The sequence below is a fragment of the Spodoptera frugiperda genome, chromosome 21, assembly GCF_023101765.2.
Source record: "Spodoptera frugiperda isolate SF20-4 chromosome 21, AGI-APGP_CSIRO_Sfru_2.0, whole genome shotgun sequence".
In the NCBI taxonomy this organism is placed as follows: domain Eukaryota; kingdom Metazoa; phylum Arthropoda; class Insecta; order Lepidoptera; family Noctuidae; genus Spodoptera; species Spodoptera frugiperda.
The window spans coordinates 170,741-176,740 of record NC_064232.1 but is presented as its reverse complement, the minus strand read 5'-3'; the positions used below and the strand labels follow the sequence as shown (position 1 = coordinate 176,740).

Here is a 6,000-nt window from a genome sequence, read left to right as displayed (position 1 = left end):
ATAATTTATTAGTGGCCTGGGGTGAGAGTAGACTAAACCAACAAAAAATAGCTAAAGTCATCACTTACCATCAGGCGAGATAGCGGTCAAACGTCGACCCATCAAACGTAAAAAAAAGTATTATTATTATTTAATACAATACGTACTCATAGTGTGTGAAACTCTAGAGGTGACAATATATTGACGCGATTCCTAATTCAATAGTAAAGGAAAATACACAGAGTGCTGACGTCACCAGTTTCCGAGATATGTCGGTGATAGACAAACAAACAGGTGGTTGAGTTTGTGATCATGCGTGATACGGTGTAACTATGGGTGACGTTCGCGATTGTAAGCAAAGTAACTATTTATTATTATTATAAATATCGTGAGACATACTAAATTAACTAAAAATCACGGTTTACTCACGTACATTAATGGAGAAAATCTCTACTAGTTTCGTAGGCTGCGCGACGTCGCTGCGTCTGCGCACGCTGCTCATGATGAAGAGTCTCTCTGTGACTCGAAACTAGTAGAGCTTTTCTCCATTAATTTAGTTAATTAACATCCAAAGTGTTGGGTGCGATGGTTCGATCTCTCGTGCCGAGAGATATTTTACACAGACCTTGTCCCATGTAGAATCTGGTGGTAAGTGATGATGCGGCCTACGATGGAGCACGTCTGCCCATAAGCAACCTATTAACTCGGGCGTTGAAGACACCCAGGTTATACCCATCAGGAAACACAGACTCCGGCAAAAAAATCCACTCGCTAGCTGATTGGTCTCTATGACTACCTATGAATCTTTTATTACATAATTGTTGTTTTTTCTCATTCTCATGTGTGAAGTTTTTTTTTACTCACACATTTGAATGGATCAGACTTTCTTGAAAACCACCCCGTTCCTTCTCCTGCTTTTAGCCGGAGCCCCGGTAACCTTTTACGTTGTCCGCAGCTCCGGAAATCTTCTATAGTCCGTAGATAACGCCTACACCGCAGCCGTGGACTCTCACGGGCTGTTAATGATGAATGATAATAGCGGTAAGATCAACTCCTGCGCAGATGATCCGCACAACATTCCGCGATCAACGGCTGACTCTCAGTATTCAGTATTATACTGACACGCGCACCTATAGCACGCATCGCTTGCAATAATAATACAATTATTAAATAATTATTATTTTTATAAATAAATAATAGTAAAGTCATAATTATTGTTATAATTTAATAGTAAAGTTTTCCTACGTTGTTGTGTGTGATTTTATAGTGTTTGAAGTTTGAATATTTTTAATTTTGGTAAGTTACTTTATACTTATTTTTTTAGGATATTTCAATTTATTTAATGTACTAAATTAAGCGTTAATGTTTTTGTCAATATTTTTTAATTAAAACAAATGATATTCTAGCGCGTAAATTATCCTATATAAAATTATTAAAGTTTATAAAATAAGTTTTTAATATAATTATTTAAAATAACTAACGAAAAAAATTATAAACTAAATATAAATATGAAACTTAATTACCTACCTCAGTTACGTAAATTATAAAGGCGTAAATATTTAGATAACTTTTTATGACAATTTTATTCTTAATTTAGAAGCGAATTATTTTAATTTATTTAAAAATAGTGTAAATAGTAAATTCATCATTTTTAAAAATAAATTAAACATTTAGGTATGTATACCTATACTACACCTATGAATTATGATTATTACCTATTGTATAAAATAACATTAAGTTAAATAATAATTAATTTACATACATACAATATAAACTTTGGAGATTCAATTGCCATTAAAAAAATATTAAAAAAAATACACAACCTCGAAATTTTTATTAGGTTACTATTATTGAACTTAAAAAAAAATTACATCAATTAAAAATACTCGCATTATTGGTCGAATTTTCGCAGGTGCGACTGCCGAATAGAGGTCACGGGTTCTATTTCCCGGGTTGGGCAAAGGATTACTGGACTTTTTTCGGTTTTTCAAAAATTTCTCAGTAGAAGCACGGAGTCTGGAATTTTGCCCAGTATATGGCAATAGACTCACCCCCTATTACATGGGACTTATAACACAAATTTTTATTTACTTTATTTTATTTTATGAATGGTGTTTTTCACCCAACTTTGTACAGCGGATGTATTTTATTTGATGTACCTATGGTGAAAAATACACCCAACATTGTATAGCAGCATTACGTGCCGTAATGTGCACCTCTGCCCACCCCTTCGGGGATAAAAGACATGACATTGTAATTAAAAAAAATTGCATTAAGATCAGTATCAATATCAGCCGTTAATCTAATCCTACTTCAATATAAATACAATAAATTAAAACCACATTCACTCGTAACACGCATGTTATTAGTCAGCACTGCACGTTATCATTAAACGTTGCAGATATTGCAACACGCGGGTATCGAACCCACGACCCTGGCCGGTCCGCTGTCCACTAAAACAATTGACGTTTCATGGTTACTCTGGCATTCACATCGCCCTTATTGCTATGGTAATAAGGTGTAGAGGATGCGATCGGAATGACGGGTGATCACCTGATGGTAAGCAATATTAGAGGAAATTTTTTGAGAGGGGAAAATCATCCAATGACTTCACCCACATATTTTTTAAACGTTGCTCCACATTAGGATTGTCTCCCGTGTAGTGTGTGCGTTTACAAACATACAAGTTCACATACACATGACACACAGACCCGAAACAACAATTTGTGGATTACATAAAGAGTTGCTCCGTGCGGGAATCGAACCCGCTACACGTTGCACGGCAGCCAGTTGCCCAGCCACCGCAATCAGTATGGCACCCTGTATATTCAAACCAGCTTCTGCCTGCGGCTTCGTCTCATTTTCCTGTGGGTAAAAAAATAACCTAAGTATTATTCAAGAATCTTTATCTTATTCCGTTCCTAATTTCATCCCGATCCTTTCAGTCGTTTTGATGTGATTGAGTAACAAACACACAAACTTTCGCATTTATAATATTAGTGAGTAAGATGCACCTTATGTAGGTCGGTACGTGCTGATATTGTCCGAGCCACCGCTGTAGTCTGCCGACCTTGCGCCGGCGCGTGATGATGCGCCCGCGCCGCGTCGTCGTGTACACTGCACGGTATTGTTCGTTTGTCTGTCTGTTTGTATAACTACACGATTTTCCTTATTAATTTGACTACCAATAGACTGTTAAGAATTGTCTGATTTGACCGTACAGTACCGACTCCCTTTTATATGGGGGGAAAATCATCCAATGACTTCTCCCGCCGTGGGCGAAGCGAGAGGGAGTGTCAGACTCTTACTGACTAAAAACCACCCCGTTCATACTCCTTCCCCAACAACCCTTAAATTCCTAACCCCCAAAAGGCCGGCAACGCACTTGTAACGCCTCTATTGTTTTGAGTGTCCATGGGCGGCGGCGATTGCTTACCATCAGGTGATCCGTCAGCTCGTTTACCGACTTATACCATAAAAACTAAGTAAATAATACTAATTTGACACTCACTAAATTATCGTCTCTCTACAAATACGTGGCTAACTACTTCCTTCACACTCGACTCGACACATCACACTCATTATAATAATCAAACAAGAAAAAATATATTTGCCACATTGCCTACGTGTGAACAATGACCTCTTCACTCACGTGCCCTAGGGGATTTTTTCTTATCCGGAGCTGCGGACTACCTAGCGGGTTACCGGGGCTCCGGCTCGAAAAGCAGGAGTAGGAACGGGGTGGTTTTTACTCAGTAAGAGTCTGACACTCGCTCTCGCCTCGCCCAAGGCGGGAGAAGTCATTGGATGATTTTTCCCCCTCAAAAAAGGGGGATTTTATCTCAAACAGTCAACTGCTGCACTATGGGCCTCCTCTACAGCAAAGGATTTGCTAAATTAACTAAAAATCACGGTTCACTCACGTAAATTATAGTTTCGAGTCACAGAGGAACTTCTGGATATAGGCTGCGCGACGTCGCCGCGTCTCATCTGTGCACGCTGCTCATGATTTTTAGTAAATTGGAAGAACAATGCAACAACAATCAAAACAATCAAAGTCAAAGTCAAAATCATTTATTTCAAATAGACCAGGAAGGCACTTTTGAACGTCAAAGCAAATATAATAATATTAATAACGTCTGTCTGTCGGTCAGTCCTCTAGTGAAGCTATTTGCTCGTTCCAAAGTGTAGATTCCTATGGAGAAGAACGAGCAAGAAACTCCATAGGTTACTCTTTTTCAATCAGATTTACAATACAATTCTTGGTTACATTGTTTCGATTACTTCAACTATGTGAGAACAATGTAAAACTTAAATACAGTCAAAGTGACAGAAAAAGAAAATAACCTAGAGGACAATAAAAATTAATGCAGTCGCAGGCAATGTAACCAAGTATTGTATGGTGAATCTGACTGAAAAAGAGTAACCTATGGAGTTTCTTGCTCGTTCTTCTCCATAGGACACTTCGGAACGAGTAAATAGAGCAACTAGAGGACTGACCGACAGACAGACGTTATTAATCTGGGGGCACGGTAGTGCCCCCTCCAAGACGAGCCAAGCGAAGCGCAAGCGCAAGGGCACTACCTACCTTTTCTCGAAGCGCTTCGTCGTATTTTTGAACCTTCATAACTTGAGTTTGGGTTATACCAGATAAACAAAATTTTCAGGATATAATGTCAGTGGTAGACTTAATAAACCTCTAAAGTTTCAATTGCATAGCTCTTATACTTTAGATTTTATTGATATCTAAAATACCCCGATTTCGTCACTCACTCACTGATGATCAACAAAATTCTTAAGGTACTTCCTGAAGTCCTAGAAAACTGAAATTTGGTATGTAAGCTAGTATTAGTACCCAAACAACAAAAAAATCCTAAAACTTGGAACTTTTACCCCCAACCCCTTAAACTAGGGGGTGAAAGTTTGTTCGAGACCTCCGCAACTTTTGACGCTAGAGGTCTGAATGCGGCCGCGGAAGGGTAAAAATCTGAAATAGGGAAACTTAATTCCCTATTTCCTGCTTGAGATCTGAAAATTATACACAAGTACATAGAACACAAACTTTTCATCAAATCAAAACATTATCCTACCCATAAGTACTTAGATATGAATAATATTACTACACTTCACTTCGGTAAGTGTTTATTAATCAACCTATACTTTTGAACATAAGCATCGTAAGTATAGTATGCGCCAACGCCCGCCGCCTGCCCCCTCGTCCCCGCGCAGTAGCTAAAAATAATCGGCCCGTCAGCGAGCGCGGCACCCGAACGCGGGCAGACGCGCGAGGGCACACGTCGTTGACGGTTGTCTCGTTGAATGAAAAGTTTTCGGAATATTTCGGTGATTTAAAAGTTTGCTATCGCGGAGAAAAAAACCATTTGCCTAATATTTAATTGTTAGTAGTTTAGTAGGTAAAGGTTTAGATACTAGTGTTTTAATTTTCATTGATAAAAAGTATTAGGATTACGTTTCCAATTTTCTTATAAATTTAGTAGTTTAGTAGGTGAATTTGTCGCTCATTTTGTCTTTCTATCATAAGCAACCTACAAAAAGAAATGAAATCCCACAAAAACATTTCATGTTAAATGTTGCCAAGACGAGACCATATAGCTCGCACTGTCAAAAAGTAATCAGATCCCGTGTAGAGCCAAGTTTCTAACCCTATACTTTTGAACTGGCGAGTTGGCCGCACGGAAAGAGTTTAGAAGATTGAATAGATTTTTAAGCTCAAGCCCATATGACGAATAGCAAAAAGTCCGTGCGGCCGACTCGCCAGTTCAAAAGTATAGGGTTAGAAACTTGGCTCTACACGGGATCTGATTACTTTTTGACAGTGCGAGCTATATGGTCTCGTCTTGGCAACATTTAACATGAAATGTTTTTGTGGGATATTATTATAATTTGCTTTGACGTTCAAAAGTGCCTTCCTGGTCTATTTGAAATAAATAATTTTGACTTGACTTGACTTGAACAGAAGACCTACCATCTTTACACTCTACTTCTCCCTCTCTCTCTATC

The 6,000-nt window shown here is 38.3% G+C and overlaps 1 protein-coding gene across 1 annotated transcript in view; it reads left to right on the top strand.

The window, feature by feature from the left end:
* The first annotated feature begins 1,071 nt into the window (after nt 1–1,071).
* LOC118280434 (putative fatty acyl-CoA reductase CG5065) overlaps nt 1,072–6,000 on the top strand; it is a 33,793-nt gene continuing 28,864 nt past the window's right edge. The window contains exon 1 of the mRNA XM_035600465.2: nt 1,072–1,275. The gene's annotated coding sequence lies outside the window, so the exon portion shown is untranslated. The remainder of the gene's footprint in view (nt 1,276–6,000) is intronic.